This window comes from Dipteris shenzhenensis, chromosome 2 (genome assembly GCF_047967505.1).
Source record: "Dipteris shenzhenensis isolate YYH24624 ecotype China chromosome 2, Dip_SZ_1.0, whole genome shotgun sequence".
Taxonomy (NCBI): Eukaryota; Viridiplantae; Streptophyta; class Polypodiopsida; order Gleicheniales; family Dipteridaceae; genus Dipteris; species Dipteris shenzhenensis.
The window spans coordinates 2,896,397-2,921,132 of record NC_141597.1 but is presented as its reverse complement, the minus strand read 5'-3'; the positions used below and the strand labels follow the sequence as shown (position 1 = coordinate 2,921,132).

Here is a 24,736-nt window from a genome sequence, read left to right as displayed (position 1 = left end):
TATCGTGTAGATAAGTCTTCTCTATAGATACGATGGAATTTTTGGCTAGCTAGAAGAGAAACTGGCCGAGTGATACAAAAAATCACTCCACTATGGCTCACCTTATAGCCTGAGAAACTTCACCATATACACTCTAGAGATTCGCTTGATCTTTCACAAAACTTTACTGCACGTCACCTACAATTGTCATAGTCCCATACCCCAGGAACACTATTAGATTGCGACTTATGCTTTAACTTTGCCAATGCACAGTCCCATCGATGTCACTACAGCGAGAGTGGTGAGAGCATACTTGCTCTTTCAAGCTTGTGGTGGGTAGTTGGGCTCCTTGGATGGTTTTCCTGTGCTCTCTAAGCTCCTTCCCAAACTCTTTCAAGCCCTTAAGCTATAGCTCGCTTGCTCAAGGAGCATATGACCGAGCTCTAAGTTGGGAGCTTCCATACTAAGGGAGCTTACGACCAAGCTATTTGCTTAGTATGTGTACATCTAATTTCTTCCAGATTGTGAATGATAATGAGGGTTCACATTTGAATGCAGTGTAGCACTATTGCTCAACTCCAACGAGACAATACGTGGGCTCTATGTGAGTGGTATTCGCAGGAATGGTAAGCTAGTTATGAGAACAGCGTCATGCTCTATCCATTGACACATTTCATTATATAGGTAGAAGCCCATATTTATTTTTCTACATCGATTATGTCTCATTGATCCTACAGCCTTTTGCTTCAACAGTTTACTACTAAATACTACATAGTAAGCACTTTATTACGTATGTAAATAAGTTAAGAGAGGCCTTGGGAGACTATGTGTGGGGGTTAAAGGCCACTATACCTTAACCCCGATTATGTACAATACTCAAACACATATATATGTGGATGACATAGAAGATTAGGGTGTTCTGTACCCACCAAAACTTGTGTGACTCTCTCTTGGCTTGCTAGGTTAGGATTTTGCTATTGAGTTCTCAACTTTGTTGTAACAAACTTCTTTGTTGATACAAGTTTGGCTTTTACTTCAACTTCTCTATTTGGTTTAACTCTATCTGCTCAACTATGAATAACTGAATCAATTGTCATCATATGGTTTCACCTCAGCTGCTGCAGCAACCCCAAGCTTTGAGTTATTTTGTTGTTATCTTCTTTTATCACACTCACACACACACATACATAGCTAACCATAATTGATAAGAGCTCGCATCTGAAGCACAAATCCTTTGACTGGCTCATGTCTATTTTGTTTCAATTCGCTCAGACATATTCTTCATTAATTTCATGCCTGAACGATGCAAGAATGCTTCAGACATAGCATATCAATCAAGGAAATACCTAATTGGAATTGGTTGAACCATCTCTGTGCATTTTTAATCAAGGTAAAATGGAAATAGTCCATGTATCCTTCACCTATTGTGGCACCATTTATATGACACACTCATAAAAAAATTTGAAGATGGCTATATGGGTTTTCGTCACATCGGTACCTTTGAAATTCTAGAACTTTACCTTAATATTTGATAGGGCCTTTGATTTCCCTATTTGCTCCCCTGAATCTTCCATTAGGTCAGCTCCATATATCGGGTACAAATGATGTCCCCTCAAAAGAACAGAGTCTACAAACCTCCATCTGTCATCATACCCACCTTCGTGCAAGAGATCATTGACGATTGATTCTAAGTTGATCCATAGGAAGAGTTGCATGCCTTTTATTTGTCGAAGGTCAATTGAGTGGTGAACCTCCTGACTATACAGGCCTTTTATCCATAGGTAGAGGAACTCGGGCTAATTGCCTTTATTGCTCTATGTTCACCCCTTTAGGTGCTCGATGGCATCTATCTCCAATAGAAGGAAATGGCTGAGTATTGAAGAAGACTTTCTCTTTTTTCATTATCATAATCCTCATGTTCTTGTTGAGGATCAATGGATGAAATGACTAACCATTCTAGGTCCAAGATCTCTCTAGACGAGTGCTTGACTCCATTTGCCATGATGGATCCTTGCTTGCTAATATTCTGGAATGCCTTAGCCAATTACCAGTGGTTCATCCTTCGGCACTGCATAATAATGAACTTCAATCCTTGGGGTAGCGAGGCTGGGTCTCTCTCCTCATGCTCTGGTGCTCATATTGGACAGTCGATTCTTTTGTTAGCCTCCTTTGTGAACTCAATTTTGACTTACTATGAGACCGCACCACTCTCATGGTTGGATGTAGCCAATTTCTTTAACTCAGGGACTCTTCATGCCTAGCCACATAGCTTTGTCTTCTTTCCAAGTCTTCTTTCCAACCTTTGTCTTCACTCTTTAGACATTGGATAAGTCATGAATTAGCCGACTTGTGGTGTGAATGCTTTATGTAGTCTACACTCTAGTCTTCAAATACAACATTAGACTGTGTCACTCGTCTGTGGTTACTCGAAGAAATTTTGTGTAATAGCTCTCATGGTTAGCCTCTTTTGTGAACTCAATTTTGACTTATTTCTTAAACTCAGGGACTCTTCATGCCTAGCCACATAGGTTTGTCTTCTTTCCAACCTTGTTTCCTTGTTCGTTTTTTTGTTTGTTATCAATGTTTGAAAAAAATGCTCAAAGAAGCCATTTCAAGTCTTTCAAGAAGTCATCGTATAGAAAATAGAGTTGTTCAACATAATTATTTAAGTGTATGGTACCATTACAAAAACATCATGTTTTGTGTTTTAAAAAGCGATTTCATCCTCCACAACAGGTTGTGACATATTGCTTTTTTTAGCATGATTTGAAGACATTGCAAGTTAGAACTCAAGCTCCGCTCAAAAAGCGATTTCATGCTTCCTAGCAAGTCATCTCACACAAAATTGCTTTTTTGAGCATATTTCATAAACATTGCTACTCATTACTTGAAAATATTTCCAAGAAGTGAATTCATCCTTGACGGCTAGTGTATGACACTTGAAATCGCTTTTTCAAACATTTTTTACATGTGAAGTTGCTTTAAAAAGCGATTTTAGTATGTTGGTATTGCTTAGAGTATATTGTTTAAAAAAGATTTCTTTAGCATATTTTCCATTGTTTGAAGCATCTTCTCTAGTGTTTGCATGTTCTATAACATATGACTAATTTGCTTGCTTAACATGTAAAGTTGCATAAGAAAGTGGTTTGGTATGTTGGTGTACTATGGTGTAATTCTAAATCTCTTTGTTGAGCATGGTTTGCATATGTTCTATAGTGGTTTGCAATCTTACAACCTCTCTTGGTGCTTTGAGGATTGTGTTTGATGTTTTTTTAGTAAAGAAGATTGGATATGGCAAGGACCAAATCTACAGCAAGAAAACATGGAAAAGGTCCTAACATCGCAATAGTTGCTGCCAAAGTAGAAGCATCTCAAAGGGGCCGTCACCAAAGGAAGGGCAAATCAGTGCATGTACTCAAGCAAGCTAAACTAAGGAGGTTTAAGCAAAAAACAGTGGCACTAAGAGAGATTAGAAAAGCACAATTGGCCATGGGATTTGCTATCCCAAAAGCCCCATTCCAAAGGCTTGTCAAGAGAATTTGTGTTTAAGATTGGAATTTTGAACATCAATGGCAGAGAATAGCTTTGTATACTCTTCAAGAAGCTGCTGAAGATTATATGATAGAGTTTTTTCAGGATGGAATGCTTGTAGCTGCCCATGCATATAGAGTCACACTGATGGTTAAAGATATTGAGACGGTGAAGAGGGTAAGATATAGATATGACAAGCTCCTTCATCCCACTCATTGGGTGGATAAAAAAATGAGAGACATCTTATTGGTTCCACCAACCCGATAGCCAAAGGATGAGGGCATTCAAGTACAAGAAGTGACACATAACAGAGACACAAGGGCCAAGGCTACCTATGAAGAGTACATTGCACTAGAAAAGGAGAAAAGCAACCAGCAATTTATTCACGAGGCAACTTTAAGAGATTCGATAAATTGTCAAAGGCTAGCTGAGTTGGGTTCTAGATTTTTAATTTCTTACGTGACTATAGTTGAGGCAAGAGACATTACCATGACAACTAAATGCATAAATGCACTCAAATCAAAGAATGAGTGGGTCACTAATCAGATTATCATCGATGTCCTTTAGTAAATTTTTAAAGATGTTTTCATATTTGATATAGTATTAATAATGTTAAAGTGCTTAGCAATTGATTTTGGATATTGGGGGACTATACATAAACCTTGTTCAAGAACTCTTCCTCTTCATTGATACAGCTGATGTTTTCTTGAATAGTATGTATAGGAATGAATTGCATTAGGAAGCCCAGTGTGAAGTATTTATAATTTATACTACCTTCTCTGTAAAACTCAAAGATCCAAGGGTTGCACCAACTGAGTTGAAGAAGTGGTTTACATAGTGCAACTTCAAAAATGTTACGCTCTTGTTATTTGCTTTCAATGCAAGGTGCGTGATTAAATTGTATTAGCATACATATTTGTCTCTTAGTAGAGAATCATTAATGTATTTTTCTTCTCTTGTAGCAACCATTGGAGCCTAGTTTGTGTAGATCTAAAGACAAGGCAGTGCTTTAAAATCAACTCTCTATATGGAACCCATAAAGGATTGAATCTGTATGTTGTTTTCATCCTTTATCTTTTAATTTATTTATTAGCTTTGTACCATTGATGACTTTCAAAATATATATTGCAAGTGTCTGAAGAGACTTTTCACTACATTGGATTTATGACCTCCCAATGTAAATTTATTAGACACCATTCAAATTGTTAATATGCTAGTGAGAGAACTATTTCCTTTTCCACAAACTTGATGCATATTTCTTCACAGCCATCTCTCAATGATGATATCCTTGTGCAAGCACCACAATAAGACCATCCTAATTCATGTGGGTGGAGAACATTTTTCCATGCCAAGTACATGCTAGACACTTTTTTTAGAGCACAAATACCAGAGATGGTAAATATGAAGATCTTCATTGCATATCTTATACATAATGACAAGATGTCACAATGAATTTCTTATACATTTCTCTCTCCTAACAGCTTCAAGAGGACAGCTACACATCCATTGATATAAATGGATATAGCTCTTACAATTGAAAATCTGCTCAAGTATGCAAAGAAGGCTCCTAAAGAGAAGCAAAAAAAGAAGCCCATTTGTGTTGGATCTAGTTCTTTTGTTAAAGGGCACCCAAAGCAGGGGCCACTGATGGTGGATGAGGAGCCAGTAAAGCAGGAGCCAGTTAAAGTTGATGAGGAGAAGATTCAGGAGCAGGTGAAGGTGGATGAGTAGAATACACAAGAGGGCGCTCACAAGGAGGAACAACTAGAGGAGAAGCAGGAACACATTTATTTCGAGCATTAGCCTTCTCAGCAATCTTTCTCAAACCCTCCCATAGAGCCTCCATTGAGCAGTAAACTCCTTGAATGAAGTGGATATGCCATGGCATGTTTAATGCAAGCTTATGGATGTTTATCATCTGTAGTAGATACAGTCCATGTCATTTAACTTCTCTTGACAAATATATTCTTGTAACACAATTTTGTGACAAAACAACAGCTATTATCCTAAGAATTTGATGTAATTTAGTATATAGGTTTCAAATTTGCCTGCAAAAAAATGTGGTTTCTTTTTAATAATAGCTTGGTATACCTCATTCCATCCCAACCACATGAACATAATTAAAGTCTTTGATATCTGCAAAGCAACAAGTTTAAATTAAATATAGACTTTGTTATTAGTTTAAATTTCAAATCACTTAAAACATTACCTGATATCATGAGCTTTGATCTATCTCAATAATTGCATTCATCACAAGATCTTTGCACTTTATTGTACTTTCTCTTATTTGTAGAATTTGCAAATAAATACAATGTCAAAATTGTAACTTAAATAATTAAATAGAAAAAAATCTTAAAAATCTGCTTCACCTTTTTGTTGTTGAGAACAAACAAAAATCCTTCAGAGACAGTGCGCTCCGACTCTGTCAAAATGTCATTACGTAATTGAGAGAGGGTGCAACATTGCTTGAGTGAGATGATGCTCAGCACACTTCCATTCTTAGTGACTGTGATTTTAATTAAACCATTTTTTGGACCAAAACAGTTCTCACCTTGATCCAGTGGCACAAGTTCTAAACCAATCATCCTACTTCGTTTGTAGTACAAAAAAAGTATGTAGTTTTGAGATGAAATCATATATTTCACTTGGAGTGAGTTATGGAGAACCTCACAATACATATTGCTGGTAGTTGTCCTGTCCCAATCAGCATCTAGAAAGTTTGGAATGCCATCGTCTCCTTTTGCTTAAAAGTCAACATGGTCTTGCAAACCTTCATTGGAAAATCATGAAAAAGATCTACAAATATTGTAAGTGGCATGAAAATGTTTATTTTGACTATTCTCGTGGCAATGTTTGGTCTCAAAGAATTCTACACTTCTACAAACAGCTTAGCTCTATATGCTTCTGTTATCATGCCATCTAAAACAGGCCAATCAATTGTATTCCATGATGGAATATCTTGTTCTTGCAATACACCATAAGTATCATCCTTGTTTAGTAATTGGTAAAAGTGGTCCTAAAAATATATACTCGATTGAGCCAACTGCGTTGCAAGTCTACCTTGATATTGTCGCTCTTCGATGGCTCCGTGTAGAACATCAAAGAAACCCAATATGCACTCCGTTGGCTACTACTCCTCATACGATGAAGGATATATGTCTAAAACAAGCCAAGAGGTGATATCAAGATATAATGAACCAACCAAAAATTTGGTTCAAATACAAACTCACTCAAAATAAAAGCTTACAATTGGGTCTATGTTATGGAAGATATGTTGGATAATCTTGCAATACAAGCATATAGACATGTTGTATCAGGATTTCATTTACAAACCTCTTCCCTTCTTTGATTCTGAAACCTTTTACTCTACCCTTCTAAGAAGCCTAGAAGACGTTAGATGATTGTGGTTTCTTCCTCTTGTTGGGTTATATTAGTACCCATGCTCCTTTTGCCAGGGCTAGTCTTTTCCACTTGCCATCCATAGTAGCAATATGAGAAACTTCTATGCACAAGATAGAAGAGGAAGGTCGACGAGATAAACAATTACTCTTCACATCACCATCTTTGTCTACATTCGCCACAGATCATTTTTTACAGATACGTCCATAGTTTGTCGCAGCCATCAAAACCTTTCAAAGACTCCAACTGTGAAATCAAAGAGATGAACAAGATTAAAAGTTAGTACATGTACTATTATTGTTGTTGCCCAAATAGAGCTCTATAATGGTGTGAATGAAAGAGTAAAATCAACTTGGAATGAGCGTACAAAGGGTGAGAAGAGCTTATCATTATGAAATCGACAAAGTAGCAATAAAACGGTGTAGGATCCTCAAAGAGAGCTTTCAAAAAAGGCTTATTGAATTGAGCAAGAGAGGAAATTGGTGGTTCAGGGAAAGTCTGAAGTGGGAAAGATTCTTTAGGATGGAATATGATTCAAAATGCATGTTTTGTCTCAAACATAATTCACAATTATAGTAAGACAGAGAGAAGATCTCATAAAAATAAAAATCATAGCTCCTGATTAATGTGGCACGCTTCTAGTAACATAAAATACTATTTCTTTTTCTTATTTTCACCTTATTTTGTTGAAATTTCAATGTTACATTGGCCCTTTGCTCATTGGCCTAGAGACTCTTTTCCTAAATCCTAAAAGGCCCCAAAACGAGAGCTCCCTTTTTTCCTAATGCTCATTGCGGACAAAAATGGAAAGTTGTTGAGAATGAGAAGCCTATTATCTTCAAGGACTTACCAACCATTTGGAACTAGTTCACGCACTTGTCAGCCAACAATATTATTTTGGATGACTCCTTATACAAGATTTGTAGAAACCCATCTGGAACATGGAGAGTACTTTCAAAGTTTGAGACGCAAGGTTTTGAAGAAATGTTCTCCTATTTCATGGACGATGTGACGCCATGGCTATTTGTCTGGCTTTAAATGGAGGATTGGCAGTCCTACCCAGCACCATGTGAGCATGACCTATTCCATGATACGGAGTCCATTGACATGTTGGAGTATATGGCCAAATACAACTACTAGACTGAGTTCTGAAGATGGAAGCAAAGGCATATAGTGGATATCAACTTCTTTTGTATATAAATATTCACTTTAATAGAATTCCTCCTATGCTACCTATTTGGAGATCATAGACTGATTGGATTCCTTTTCTTATTGCAAAATAAACTCATTTGAAGTGTTCTATTTCAACTCTTGCTTCGTGCCTCTGAAACTTTTTTCTTTTCATGTGTGCTCTTAACGACCTTCTTGGAATGCAACAACCTTGTGGAATGGTATAGCAAGGCAATGTTTCTCTCAATGCAATATTATTATAATATAATGTATGAGCAATGCCCTTGTTCCTTCAATGCAATGGTCTCACACTTTTTACATGGCAATATTATATTCAAGCTATTTCAATATAATGTTGTTGTTTAGTAAGGAAATTTTGCTATTATAGTGTAATGTTATTATAATTAATACAATGTCCTTGGAATGAACATAGCATGACAAGTATAGTGACTTGGTTTGAATGCCAGTGGATGGATTGTATCTCATTTTATTTCTTGAATGAGTAGTTTTCAACAAAATCCACCACAGACACAACTACATCTTGAGGAAACCTTTGCACACACTCAATAAAATTTCAAAAATAGTTGCCTATGAATTTGATATTTGAGGCAAATTCCTTACATATGGCCACATGCTCTTTTTTAAAAAAATGTTTTAGGGCAAGTGCCTTACATGTTGCCAAATAGCATGTTTGAACAATATAGCTTAATTTCATAGTTTAGGAATTTTTAAAAATATAGGGCAATGACAACTTTTATAATGAAATTTTATAGGGCTAGATGACCATTCTTTTATAAACATTTGATTGAATGTTTCCCAAAAAAATAAAATATAAGAGATTTATCTAATTAAGGATTAGGTAGTGCTTCAAATTGTGTTTTTCTCCATAGCTTTACCACTAGTTCTCCCACTCATCCACAACCCCTACACTACTTCCAAGACATAAAAATCTTAAACCTACCCTCTACCACTAACATCAATTAACTTTCATCCAAATTTCTTGGAAAATCCATTATAAATCATCGACATGTTTTTTTAAAGAAACTTTAAAGTAGTAACCCACATAAAAAGTGTTTACAATGAATGCAGATCATATGAATAAAATTTTACCTCAATCAAATTTGATGATTACCAACATCTTGGAAAAGATAAAAATATATATTAGATTTCAATGCATATATACAATGTTTCTGGTATACTTCATTACAATATGCTTTCACTTTACAAGATTCGATCTTGTTTTGCCAACTCTACCTTTGCAATATTGTTGCTCTCCTCTAGGGTGCCAAGACAAATGAGTTTTGTGAAGGTTTGTATGGCATCATAAACACCTACCGTAGCCCCCATAGCAGGAGTTGGCCAAAATTCTTCCTACTAGTCTTTAACCAAAAGTAAAAAGCACTAGATCTTGCCTCACTAAATACCTTACGCATGGATGGACACAAAGGCACAATGGACATCATCTTTGAAAGTACCTTGCATTTTATTAGCTCATACCTTTTGTGAGGTTAGAAGGTAGGATGGATGAACACTAGGATGTGGTGCTTCCCCATGTAGTGTCCTAGTGCTAAGTTCACACCTATGCTATTACCTCGCCCCACACATTGCATTGCAAAATCATCAACTTCAATGAAATCATAAAAATTGTAATAACCATTAGTAATCTTTTTAGAAGTCATAAATTTAAGAACATTAAATCATCAATTCTAGCAAAATATCATTAACTTACATTCTTCTTTGCATCTCTTTCATCGTATCCCTTTATTCAAAGGTTGATGGAGATCTTCCTCTCATCTATGTCTATAGGTGGTGCCAATGATGAGGCCTCTGCACTACTTCAAATTCTTGCATTTTTCTTCTAGCCCTCCATCATTACATTTTCTTGAAAAACTTGGATTATGAAGAAAACCAGCCCTGTATTTTTTGTGAGAAGCAAGATACCTCATTATAGTAGGTAGCAACAACAAGAAGTTGATCAAGGAGGAGGTCGAGGTCAATCTTTGTAGATAATTTTAGGAAAAATAGAGGAAGGCATATTTCTGAGCCAAACAAGGTACATTGACTCTATATTGGATTTGTTTAAAATGTTGGATTCCATACAAGTCTACTAAGGCATTATCAAACTAGACAACTTTGAATCTTGAAGGTGTTGTATGCTTTTGTGTTGACATGATGCACGACCAAGTTTCATGCAAACCAACTCAGGTTTCTCTTCTAAATTCCAAGATTTTTTCTTTGAGGATGAATGGTGCTCTAGAGTTCTAGAAATTTTTGGAAAATGGCATATTTTGGGGGTGGCAATTCCACGATTTTCTTTATTTTATCCATATCGGTAGGAATCCCATGTCTAGACACAGTGTGTCACAAGTCTACTCCATGTGTGACCAAGAATTGGCATTTTAGATGGTTCAAGAAGATTGTCATTTTTTTGTTTTGTTTTTTGTACATCTTCAAGACACTTCAAGTGATTCTTTTTACCTAAATGTATGCACAAGTCATCTAGGAAAAATTGTAGAACTTTATTGAGAAATGCTCTGAAGCTCCATATGGCCCAGAGGCATCTTAAAGATATCCAAAAGCTAATGGAAAACCTCAACTCCCTATGAGCCTTGTTGATAACTATATAGGCTCAATTGGAACTTTCCTTACTAAGCAAGAGGATGTTGGGGTACACCAATTGTCTGTCACTGAGATGGACAATTTTTAAGTATCTTGTGTGTAGTAGTTCCAATAGGAGGTTACTCAAGCCTAATAGGAAGTGAAGGATGCCTTTTTTTGCTCGTGATTGATGCAACCTTGCAAGTCAATCAAGGGCAAGTCACCAAGAGATCCAAATTTGGATGTTGCAAGTGCTTAGTACCAGACTTTAACAAACAAGATCAATCAAACAATCAACAATAATCTCTTGGATACATTGGTGGTTTTCCAAGTGACAACAAAAGAATTTGTAGATTATTTTCCTTTAAAAGAACTATTTATGGATGATTTGAACTTTATTGCTATGGTGACACAGTCATATGTGATCATATAGTGATATTCTATAGTGACATTGAATCAATCAAGTCGGTGACCATTCATAGGCACAATTACAACTTCCAGTCCCAGATATATTCTAATATCATTTAGAATAATCCAACCAATTCTCCTTAATCAAATGCATAATAATTAATCTAGGTAGAAGACAAGATGAACAATCTACGGTCGAAGACAAGATCACAACTTGACATACAAAGTGGTTCAGCCAAAACAATCATCTACATCATCAATTTTCTTCCACAAATCTTACTATGCTATTTCATTCAATCTTTGTCTACAAAGGAGAAGGATAGCTCATTGCTGGCATCTCGAGAAAACCACTCTACATCATCAATTTTCTTCCACAAATCTTACTATGCTATTTCATTCAAGCTTTGTCTACAAAGCAGAAGGATAGCTCATTGTTGCTGGCATCTCAAGAAAACCACTTTATCTCATTATATTTGGGTCTTTCCAATGTCAAACTACAACTTAAGAGGTGAAAATTATGGTTAAGTTGTGTTTAGTGTACAAATTTCCACTTTTTAGTGATTGTGCATACATACATACTTCTTTGACCAAGTGACAACAATCGTCAGTTTAGATTGCATTGAATGGTCTTGAAAGAATTATGAGTGAATGTGGAATACCCATGGTCAAAGAGTTGCTCTATCCATGTTTGAAACTCACTTTGACACTATTATGCAAGAGTCGATAAGAGAAAAAAGAAAACTACAAATTCAAATGCATTCTCTACTAAATTTTAAGTCTCCAAAGAAGAAGAGGCAAAGTCCATTTCAATTTTGGAAGTCATAAACCTAGAGGAAACCATTCACATAACCCTAGCAACACTTTGATAATAAATAAAGGTCATCATTAAAATCATGGTCCTTCCAATCCAAGGGGGACATGGAATCCTATAGTACGAGTAAATCCAAAAAGGAGGTAAAAAAGCCAACACTCTAAATGAAAAATACCCACCACAAGATTGATGTGATCAAAAAATCTCATTTTAGAGTGATGAAGGCATTGTGCACAGCATAGGAGATGCTTTTTTTTTCTAACAATGGATCAAAATCTTTAATCAGTTGGTATGTTTGAAAGAGATCTGAAACTAGGTTTACTTATCCATGTAGTCCTAATGGCCTCTTCTAGTCACCAAAGACTACTGACTTCATCTATGCTCATCAAAAAGCCCTAATAACTTCTTATTAGAGTCATGATGTTTACTTAAGCACATTATGTCACAAGAGGGTTGGACAACTTAATTTCAAAATCTTAGCTTCACTCAACCAAAAAGGAATAGTTCAAGGCGTTCCATACATATACTCTCAAAACATGTATGCAAATCATTGGTCTGGGAAAGTAACATTGTGAACCTTTTCCCATATCATGGTTTAGGAGTGCTACATCCGCTATATCACACATTTTTATGTTTGAGATTATGCCTCAAGCTTATCATAGAAGATATGGATCTAGTTAATCAATATAGTCAATGCACTTATAGCCTTCAAAGCTTTAGTGCAAAAGCAAACTATAAAGTACATAGACAACCTCCAAAGTGACAATGGAGGAAAATATAAGTCAAAGGATCTCAATCATTTGTATAAACACAATGGCATCTAAGAATAGCTTACTTGCATATATACTTCTCAACAGAATGGAGTTTTAGAGATATAGAATCCTATTAGAATCACCTAGATGCATGATGGATGAAAACAAAATGGAGTTTTAGAGGAATAGAATCCTATCACAATCCACTAGATGCATGATGGATGAAAACAAAATCTCTTATTAACATTAGGGAGAATCATGTGAGATTGTAATTTACTTGATGAACAAAAATCACTCACAAAGAAGATTTCAAAGGGGAGAAGCATGTGGGATTGTAATTTACTTGATGAATATAACATCACTCACAATGAAGATTTCACAAGCATAAATCCTTCATTTGATCATTTGAGAGTATTTGGCTCTCTAGCATATCCACACATTTCAAGAACTCTATAACAAACTAGATATGAAATCCATCAAAGAAAATTTAGAGGATACAATAAAGAATCAAAAGCATACAAATTATGGCATTTAGTTGATTCTTTATAAAAATGTGATCATTTTTTTATTTTTAGAAATGTGATCATTGCTGAGATAGGCTCATACTTTGATAAACCAACAACTCTTTTAGTACCAGCTTCATCAATATTGGTCATTCAAAATACTATTTTACTGCTACACTCAAAGCATATTTAGTCCACTATGATATAAAAAGTAAAAGTCAGGAAAAATTCAAGAAATTTTGAATACTACAACAACCATAGCAATCGTTAACAATCCAATGACCATAGCAATCACTAACTTTCCATATTTTGAATACTACAACAACCATAACAATCACTAACATTCCAAATTCTTCCAACACAATTGAGAAGAGCATTTAGAAAAATAGAGAGCCACAGAGGTGGTCATGCAAAAGCAACTTTGCTTCCATGGACAAAGCCATGGAGATAGATGAATCTAGTTCAATCAAAAAAGCAGTATGTGCAAGTTCATGAATTGTAACATGCCATGGATGAGGAGTATGATTCCCTCTTGACAAATCAAACATGGTCATTGACAAATTCTCTAGTTGAAAAGGAGCCTAGTGGTTTCAAATGGGTGTACAAATCAAAGCTTAAGTCTGATCGAGAAAATGAAAAATATAAACTTTCTAGATTGGTTGTTGCAAAAGGATATGCTCAAGAATATGGAATAGATTATGAAAAAACCTTTGTACCAGTTGCAAATATGAAAATAGTCATCGTTCCACTAGCTAAAAAAATGTCAATTGTCAAAACCATCATTACCCTTGCTTCAAATTTTGATTGGCCTATCCATCAAGTAGTATCTTAAGAATGTGTCATTAATGGATACCTAGATGAACCAATATACATGACACAACATGAAGGGTATATTGTCAATGGTATGCAAGAGAAAGTCTGCAAATCATAAAATCTTAACCTTTGGACTGAGTTCTATCACTTCATATCAAAAAGATAGCAAAAGAAATTGTTCTTGTTGTACTTTATGTTCGTGACCTAATCATCTCGTCGATTCTAATGGATACCTTATTTCACAAGTCCAACTAGCTCATGTTTTGTTTATAGAGATTGCTTTGCTATGTGAGGCACTTACATCCACTAGAAAACTTTAATGCATTCACTGATCTATGCATACTCAATTTTCCTTCACAGCGACTCTGTGACCACTGCAAAAAGCCACAAGGAAATTGGGCACCCCTGTCTTACCCCACGAGCATCTTAGAACAATTTGCCATGCAAGTAACCATTCAATGATAACGAGGTCGATGAGTTACAAAGAAGCATCCGAGTAATGGAGACCAATCCTACCCCAAATCCCAATTTGTCTAGGGAACTCAAGATAAACTTCTAGGTTATGTGATCATAAGCTTTCTCCAAATCAATGTTGATCAACATAGCATTCCTATTCCATGACAAGGCATAATCAATAAAGTAGATTGTGTTGAGTATCACGTCATGGATGTTTATTTCATGAACAAATCTAATTGCTTTGGATGCATAAAGCGAGGTAGAATGAACTCAATTCTTGTTGTAAAATTTTTTGCAAGAATCTTGTACACTACATTCAAAAGAGTGAGAGGCCTCCAATCTTTATGAGAGATCCTCAAAGAGCTCTTAGGAATAAACTTGATCATTTCACTGTTGAAACTCCACGAAATTTTGTGAGAGTAAAAAATTTGAGCAAAGTTGTAAGGTGCGAACCACATAGCTTCTAGTAATGTTGATACTAGCTAGTTAAGACCCCATCCAGCCCAACAACTTTCCCTTTTTCCATAGAAGCAAATGTATGGTTTGTAAGAAAATAATACAACGCCTGTGCTCAACAGATAACAGGATCTTGTATGCAAGAGAGAAAAGCAGATAGTATGGAGAATCAAAATTTTGATTATTGTAAAACTGATACAATAGATGGCACTGCCTCCCAGCCATGCGCTTCTGTGTGATAACCTTCGATGGCATGCTAGAAATTGTAGAGGACAGAGGTTGGATGCTAAGGAATCAGGGTTGCTGTAGCCAGTGATGAATATGGGCTTCATGGGCTTGCTCTTATATAGCCACTAGCCGTAGTTGGTTAGACCAAATTGGGAGACTGACCCAGTCCGCCGCCCAAAACGGTCGACTGGAGGTCGGTCTCGAAATAGGCCACCGACCACATGATAGAACCGTGGCACAAAATAGAGCAACTAACCTATGGTCTCCGTTCGGCCCAGAGCCATCCAGGATCATCTAGGACTCCAAACGGGCCTCGCAACCTGAGAGTGGGCTACCCCGAGAAATGCTCTGTCTACCCTCAATGTGATTAGGTATGGGATGCCTTCCCACACTTGCATGTAGCCTAGTTGGGAGTGTGCCAACTCTATCTGAAGCTGTCTAGCCATCAGGCCACAAATGGCCCCCATCTAGTGTCCAAACCAGGACCTAACAGATAACCGAGCTACTCAAATGCCTTCTCCTCATATGGGGGGCTTACAAGTAGAGTTAGCTAGTTCCCGCATAGTTACACGAGAGTGGAGCATTGATATCTAACACCCCCCCTCAATGTCCACTCGCAAGTGAACTTAGTTTTTTGGCCCAATGCCAAGTCGATGAAGATGCCTCTCTAGCAAGTCTCTTCCAAGAGCCTTTGTGAAGATGTCCACAGCATTCTCTGTAGTCGGACAGTACACCAAGTAGACCTCTCCATCCATGATGAGCTCGCATACAAAGTGATATTGAATCTCAATGTGTTTTGTGCGAGCGTGGAACACAAGGTTCTTTGCAATTGCCATGCAGCTCTGATTGTCACATGATAACTACATAGGCTTGTTCTGCACTGCACCCATGTCCCCTAAAATCCTCCTCAACCATACTGCGTCACAAGAAGAAAAACATGCTGATTTTTGTACTCAGCCTCGGTAGAAGAAAGAGCAAGGACCCAGGGACATGCACAAAACAGTCACATCCAAAAACTCTGAAATGTGCAGCTAAAGGTTTCTTACCAGAAAAGGCCTACAGTGGAGTCATCCCGTTCACAGCCTTCGTGTAGCTACGATTCAGAATGTAAACTACCATGTTACATGCTTTAGCCCAGAAAGACTTTGGCAAATCTTTTCCTTTCATCATACTCTTGCCCATTTTGCAGATGACGTGCATCTTGCGCTCTGCTACTCCATTTTGCTGTGGTGTATGTGGAGGGGGTTTCTGCCTCTTGATCCCGTGACTTTTGCAGTAACTTTTGAATTCACTTGATGTGAACTCACCATCTCTGTGATCTCAACTTCTTCACCTTCCTCCCCGTTTCTTTCTCGACCATTACATGCCATTCTTTGAACTTACTAAAAGCCTCATCTTTAGTCTTTAGGATGTATATCCATATCCTTCTACTGTAGTCGTCGATCAGCATCATGAAGTAGTAGGAACCACCCAAAGCTTCTGTCTCCATCTTTCTGCAGAGGTCCGTGTGAACGAGCTCTAGAGGAGCCTTTGCCCTGCTGGCCTCTTTAGGAAAGGGTTGTCGATGCTGCTTGCCCACCATCATGCAAGCTTCACATACATCGGGCAAATCTATAATTTCTGGTAGGTCTGCAATCATTCCACTTTTATGCATCTCCTTTAAAGAACTAAGGTTTAGATGACCAAACCTCTCATGCCATAGCTTAGTATTGCTTACATCAGCTCGAGCACTAAAAGCTGAGAGTTCGTAGATGTTGTTGCGCCATGTACCTTTACCAATGACCTTCCCTTGAAGATCTAAAATCTATGCGCCATTCTTATCGAAGTGAACTTTGAGGTCCCGATCCGTGATCGCAGAAATGGACAACAAGTTCCTCTTGATATCTGGCACATAAAGAACATCAGACAACTGTTTTACAACTCCATCTGGCAATTGTACCTTTTCCTTTGGCTAGACATTTTGCATCATTGTCGACTGCTACCAGGATGTCATTCCCTACTGGATGTAGAGAGGTATACCAATCCTTCTGACTGGTCATGTGGCACGATGCACCACTGTCAATAATCCAAGGTTCATCTGCAGGTACATGAAGTGCCTCCATGCAAATCTCCTCAATTACTACGAACAGCTCTACTCGTATTGCCTGCACACTGTTGCTAGACTCTTTCTTTACTCCGTTCTTCTCATCTGCAATCTTCTTCTGGCACTCATTCTGCTTGTGCCCTGCCTTGTTGCAATAGAAGCACTTGATCTTCTTCTTTCTCTTTTTATCATCATCAGAAGATGGGTTACCAGAGTCCTTACCCTTACCTTTCTTTGATCCAGCCTAGAAATCCGAATCTTCTCCAATCCTCATCCTCTAACACATCTCCTCCTCTAGAAGCATTGCGCTGAAATCCTCAAAGTTGAGGGGCAAATTTCTGTTCTGCGTATTCAGCACCGTAACAAGACCGTTGTACTTTGGTGGGAGAATCCATATGCACCTTCGTGCTAGATTCTCGCTGGTGAAGGTGATGCCAATCGCAGTCATCTGATCGCGCAGATTCTTTACCTTGGTGATGAACTTCTCTGCCATTTCAGACTTAGATAATTTCTCGTTCGCGAGTTGAGTCTCCAGATTCTGAATCCGTGTTTGATTCGTGGTCTTGTACTGATTTTTCAAGACCATCCATGCCTCCTCCGCTGTGGTGACATGTTGAATTAACACCAAGATAGAATCACTTACACTGCAGACAATAGAACACAACGCATCTACACTTCTTCTTGTCCACACGAGAATCTCATCCGCAGTTGGTACTATCTGTTGTGCTGCATTGGCTGGATTTAGTCTTGCAACCGGCTTCATGTCCACCCCAGTAGCAGTATCCCAAAGCTCGTATGTGCTTAGGATGGTCTTCATCTTGAACTTCCAAAGTGTCCTAGTTAGAGCCATCCAACTTTCCGCTTTCACCAAACGGTGGGATTCGCAGTCTTGCAGGCTGAGCCATCTCTCACAATTTGCTCGCAAAGAGAAACACACTACCAAATCTTCTTACTAGAGCCCAAGCTCTGATACCATGTAAGAAAATAATACAACGTCTATGCTCAATAGATAATAGGATCTCGTATGCAAGAGAGAAAAGCAGATAGTATGGAGAATCAAAATTTTGATTATTGTAAAACGGATATACAATAGATGGCGCTGCCTCCTAGCAGTGCGCTCCTGTGTGAGAAGCTTCGATGGCATGCTAGAAACAGTAGAGGACTGAGGCTGGATGCTAAGGAATCAGGGTTGCTGTAGCTAGTGATGAATATGGGCTTCACGGGCTTGCTCTTATATAGCTACCAGACGTAGTCGGTTAGACCCAATTGGGAGACCGACCCAGTCCACCCAAAATGGTCGACTAGAGGTCGGTCCCGAAATAGGCCACCGACCACACGATAGAACCGTGGCGCAAAATAGAGCGACTTACTTACACTTTTCGTTCGGCCCAGAGCCATCCGAGATCATTTGGGACTCCAAACGGGCCCCGCAACCCGAGAGTGTGCTACCTCGAAAAATGCTCCGTCTACCCTCAATGCGGTCAGTCATGGGATGCCTTCCCGCACTTGCATGTAGCCTAGTTAGCAGTGTGCCAACTCTATCTGAAGCTGTCTAGCCATCAGGCCACAAATGGCCCCCATCTAGTTTCCAAACCAAGACCTACCGGATAACCGAGCTACTCAAATGCCTTCTCCTCATATGGGGGGCTTACAAGTAGAGTTAGCTGGTTCCCGCGGTTACACGAGTGGAGCATTGATATCTAACATGGTTCATGTCCATTTCAGACAGCAGTCTCTAAATCAGTCGATTCATGCCGACTAATAAACTGGTTGCAAAAGTTTAAGAAAGTTTCCAACCCTATATTCATAATCTATTATTTTCTCTATTTTCAACCCAGCTATGCATGCCAAGTGACTTATAACCTCCTTAGCAATCTTTCCTCATCCTTTAATTCCTTGCCTTTACCATCACATAGAACTATGATTTGCTCTCTTTGTTTTTTCTACTTTAGTGCATGATTGAATCTATGCTTCTTTGATCTCTAGATCTCAATATTTCTTAGAAACTCCTTCAATTCACCCCTCATTGTTGCTAGGATGGGATGAACCAAATCAGCTTTCATGGAAGCTAAAATAGAAGCATAGACCCTTGCTCCAACCCACTCATTAGCTCTTTAGTCTTCCCTTGTTTTTGGAAACCTCCTTTACGGCATGCATGCATCGGCACCATTAATCTACATTATTAGAATTTTTCATTGCATTCTCCCAAGTATACTTTACTTGCATGTCAACATCTTGGACTCCAAAGAGGCTCACATTAATCTTATAAGGGATTGGACCAACTACAATATATTTCACCTATGCAATCAAGAAAGAGAGTAAAATGATCATATGATCAGAAGTCTGATACTACTGAAACAAAACCTCTGATTTTACCTCTCAAATCCGTCCATCCACCTTGTTTTGAAAGATAAAACCGATCTAGTTTCACTCCTCTCCAATCCTCCCCCTTTGCCTATTATTCCATGTGAAAGCATTAGCATTACCTTCAAAATGCTCCAGGTTAGCCCAATCAATAAATTCACAAGATCAATCAGACTCTCCCACGTGATTCGCTCTTCTCCACTCATATTGTGATGGGCGTGAAATATGTCAGCATCCTTATCAGTCTAATTCCAATCACCAAGAGCAATGGCTGTCCTATCCTACAACCATTCTATTAGCTCCCCCCCAAAGCAAAACTCTTTAGGCAGACTTTTGATTATGATTGATGTAGGATTGAGGATTTGTAGGTGGAGTCTTTTTATATATAGCTTGATAGCATGGCTCTTTTAAGAGGCCACATAGGTGGACCTTTAAACGGCTTGGAATGTAAACATTGACTAACAATCCATAATGTTGAGTGTTGTGGTGCCATGAGCACATGTAGAGCAAAGGTATGAGTAAAGGGCAAGCTGCCACATGGTATGGAGGAGATATCCCACATGTGAGCAAGCATATGGATGTAAGTACCCTCACCTATAAAAGGGAGGTTCATTTGAAATAATATCAATCAAGCACTTTGCACTATCTCAAGATTCTCTTTATGAGTCCAAGCTAATCTATCTTGGAACCTAATTGACTTGAGGTACATGTCATGAGCACTCTCTTCATCATGTTTGCACTTAGGTTACATCCTCCTTAGATTAGTGTTGTATTAGGATTTTGTCTCATGACTAGGAGAGCTTGATCCCCCGATTTGTCATGGTATCAGAGCAGGTTTAGCTATGTCTAGATTAGTTTTAGGTTCTTCAAAGTCTTGAGAGATTTCCGTTGAGAGATTTGTCTTCTCCTTAGAAAGAGGTTTAGGTCCATTTTGTTTGAGTGTGTTTTCGGTGACAGTATTTTAGAAAGAAAGCAAGAGCTTGTGGAGCAGCCCCAAAGCTTGCAAGCAGCCAAACAGCTGACTCCATCTCCTACGATCTCCAACGGTTGTCTTTGTATGGCGACATCAAAGAAGATCTCTATTTGCAGCAACTCGAGTATTTTCAAGTTCCTGGACAAGAACACAGCCTTTGTTTATTTGTTTGAAATAGTAGCTCGGTTGGCTCTTATGAGTTATTTGTAGTGTTCTTCCTCCTAAGCCTCTAGCATCACTGGTTGCCCACAAGAGATCCAGCACCGAGAGACCACCCGGCCTCCTAGTCTCCATCAGCTCTCTACACAAGTGGCTTCCTGAGAGAAGGCAGATCTCCAAGGACCTACCGGCTCTTCTTCTCTAAGAGACTCTAGTCTTCTCTATAGCCGGCCCTCCTGCAACCAAGCTCCTACAACAGCGCCTTCAAAACCTTTAGAACCAGCAGCGGCCCAGCTGCCACCACAAATGTGAAGCCAACAAAGGCCGGCCTCCCGCTCCTCCACGGGCTGTAGCTCCCAAGGCTCTCTAGTGAGCCCCCAGCCCTTCTGAGGCTCCAAGCCTCTCCTGGTAGCCTCTAACAACTAGCATCCATGAACAATCACTCAACTTCTTCAAGCTTCTGCACATCAACAACCGGGTGCCTCTAACAGGCTTTATGTGCGAGCAAAGAGCAACATAGCTCAGCAAACAATGGCCTCAGTCACTTCTCTGCCATATCCTAGAGCAAAATCCGACCACGACGAGCTTCCATGCAACGAACAGAGTGGCGTAGCGGAATCAGCTCTCGGCTCTTGACACATAGAAGATGCTTCAGTTTGTTTATCCGCCTCTCGCAAATTTTGGTCTCTAAGTCAGTGAAACAGGCCGCCATCAACAATTGAGAAAGCAGAACCGAGTAGTAGCATCTACAAGAAGCACGACGTCCACGTTCGAGCAGCTCCATCAATCACTTCTACTCAGCAGACAAAGCACAACCGACAAAGCACAGATGAATGATTGAGTACCACGCCTCTTCAGCAACTCCAGCCTCGACCTGCGACTGAGCACAGCACAACATCGCTCCTCCAATCGACCTCCATAGGCTACGACATAGATGAGATCTCTGCTCAGAATTCTCTCTTCACAAAGTTTCATAAGGTCTCACCACAAAAGCCACGTGCCAAGATAAGACTGGTTAACTTCACCCACCATGGTTAGAGTTAGGGTTAGTTATACCACATCAACATGCACAGTCAGTAATGCCACCTAAGCACATAGCCCCTACCAAGCACAGTGTGGAATTCAACATGTGAATCCCTATGCCACATCATCAAGCCCCCTCTTCTTGAGCAAAAATTTAACAAGCCGTAACTTCCAATCCAGGAAGAATTTGCACATACTCCAAAAAGAAAAAATGATTATCTTTTCGAGCTCTACGTGCCTGTTAGATCAGAATATCCCACATGTGAGCAAGCATATGGATGTAAGTACCCTCACCTATAAAAGGGAGGTTCATTTTAAGTAATATCAATCAAGCACTTTGCACTATCTCAAGATTCTCTTTATGAGTCCAAGCTAATCTATCTTGGAACCTAATTGACTTGAGGTACATGTCATGAGCACTCTCTTCATCATGTTTGCACTTAGGTTGCATCCTCCTTAGATTAGTGTTGTATTAGGATTTTGATTCATGACTAGGAGCGCTCGATCCCCTGATTTGTCACATACCATCATGGAGATGTTTTAGGGTTCATCTAAAATAGAATGAGTGTAGGGACAAGGACATGCATGTTTCATACTAGACCATCCCCCTTAGTGACATAGAGAAGGCTTTTGATTGAATACCTCGTGCCCTTGTATTCCAACACTTTAAACCAATAAATAATGTTTCCCCACCTCTTCGTTTACGGCAGACTTCTTTCGACAAACCAAACAATAGTACTCACGTATCGTTTCTACTTCTCTCAGAAAGGTAATGCTTAGCTTTGAGTAGGAGTTGTCAGAGTCGTTTGGCAGCCTCGTGGAGTGATCATGTGCCAACATCACCCTCGGCAATGTATGCACAAAGTCCTCCTTGTATCCAGCTGCACTGGCAAGATCTATGCTCTTTATGACTCAGAACCAATAGCCACTAGATAGAATCCTCTACCAATGAATCAAAATTCCAATAGGGTGCATAGGAGCTTATAATTGTCCTTCAACCCACATTCAAACTCATCTTCATATGAAAAACAAGAAGAATGATGAAAATCATTCATATGGACTGCCTGAGATCCAAAATAGTGAAAAAGAAGACGAATTGGATGCATAGCATAGAAAAGAGGGCAGGAGAGAGAGAGAGAGAGAGAGAGAGAGAGAGAGAGATCGTATTCAATTGACTAGAATGCCACAAGAATAGGGTGCCCTTTACATTTATACATGAAAGGGAAAGAAAAGGTTATTGGAGAACAAGGATTCGCACTAAAAGTATGTGTCTTCAAAGGATATTTCAAGGTACTCCTACACTACCCTTTAGGCTTCATATACATGACTAACTCATTGGAGAACCCCCTTGGATCATTCTTAATAAAGGAGGCCATCTAGAATGGTGTAGATATTGATGTTGGTGCTATTTGTAGATTGGAATTATTCAAGAATTGGTTAATACCCCCATTACTACATGAGCATCCTCAATTTGGAGCATTCTCCTTTTTAGAGGATTTAAAGGAGGACATCCAATTCCTACAATAAGATCTAGAGCCAATTGTTAGAGAATTCCATCAATGTGCTAAAGTAATCAACTTGTGAGATCACTTGAAAGCATTCTCTAGAATTGAGAACCAAAGAAACAAACTCCAATGACTTACCTATGCTAAGAAAAGAAAACAACAAATTGAGCCAAGCAAAGCTTGCCTTAATGACAACAATTATGCAAATAAAACCACCCATATAATTCAAAGAAGTAGGACACCAGCTAGAACGGCAATCGATACGAAATGAGGAGAAAGGTGCATTGTATAGAAATAATACTAGAGAACTATATGATTTGCCCATACCCCCCCTCCCCCCCAAAAAAAGGGGAAAGGCAATAGCCAAAATTGAGTATACTCAGTTAAACATAATCCAAATGGAAGCATTGAAAGATACAGTATGTTCCCCCATACATTGAAAAATGAGAAATTCCCATTAATTAGTTATTGGGAAGAGAAGAGTAGTGAAAAAGAAGAGGGAAAGGGCATGATTAAACTAAGGGAGAAAGGGGGGAGGGAGGAGTTTCAATTTAGAGGGACCACTTAAGAAGGGGGCATTAAAGAAGAAGGCATGTGCTAAAGGGGGGGGGGGAATAGGGACCATTTGAAGGGGGCTTTAAAGAAGAATGCACGTATTAAAAGGGGAGGGGGAAGAGGGACCATTTATAATATTTTAGTTAGCACTAGGTATGCTCTTCCACTATATAGCTTAGTCGTAGGGCTCACATGTGGGAAAGACAACATTGTGGGTTCGAATCTTACCCTCTTAAATAATGTGCACTCTTCTTAGACATAGCTTATAATAAATTAATTAACCCAAATAAATCAATTTATCCATGGTAATAGCAAACGAAATGCATATCAGTGAGATATGAAATTTATACTCTTCAATGGGTACTCGATGAAGAGGTACACGTGCATCAACAAGAAGAATGCATTTTCAAAGTAAAAGGAGAGAACGTATACACTCAAGGAGAGTTTATATGTTCTAAAATAAGTATCTAGAAGCTAATAAAGCTATTCGATAAGTACTTTGCTAATCTTATATACACACAATCCAATGCACATCATATACTCTACTACCAAGTACAATTTGTAGACAGTCATCGTAGCATAAAGGAAGGGCATTCTTATTGAGGCCACCAAACCTTGAACCCTCTATGCTTCAAACACCGCCAAAGAGGCACAACCCGCCAAAGAATACCCGCACGACAGACCTCCAGGACGAAGCCCCAAATGCAGCGCTTCACCGGACACCAAAGCGAGATCATGCATGATCGAATCGAAGATGCCCCTCAGATCGCCACACACCACTCCATGCAAGACATACAAAGACTGCCATGCTTCGGCGATTACCCTGACACTACGCCACGGTATAGATACCATCAAAGACCTCAAGAGCGTTTTATGAAACGTTAAAATCTTGGGAAGCCATGTGGCACATTCGAAGCCGTTAAATCAATGAGCAGCTAGTTCTCATTCACAACCAAACGTGTACTAAGGA

At 38.8% G+C, this 24,736-nt stretch overlaps 1 pseudogene; it reads right to left on the bottom strand.

Annotated features, from left to right (window-relative positions):
- Positions 1-5,725: 5,725 nt before the first annotated feature.
- Positions 5,726-24,507, bottom strand: LOC147904235 (uncharacterized; annotated as a pseudogene).
- Positions 24,508-24,736: the final 229 nt, after the last annotated feature.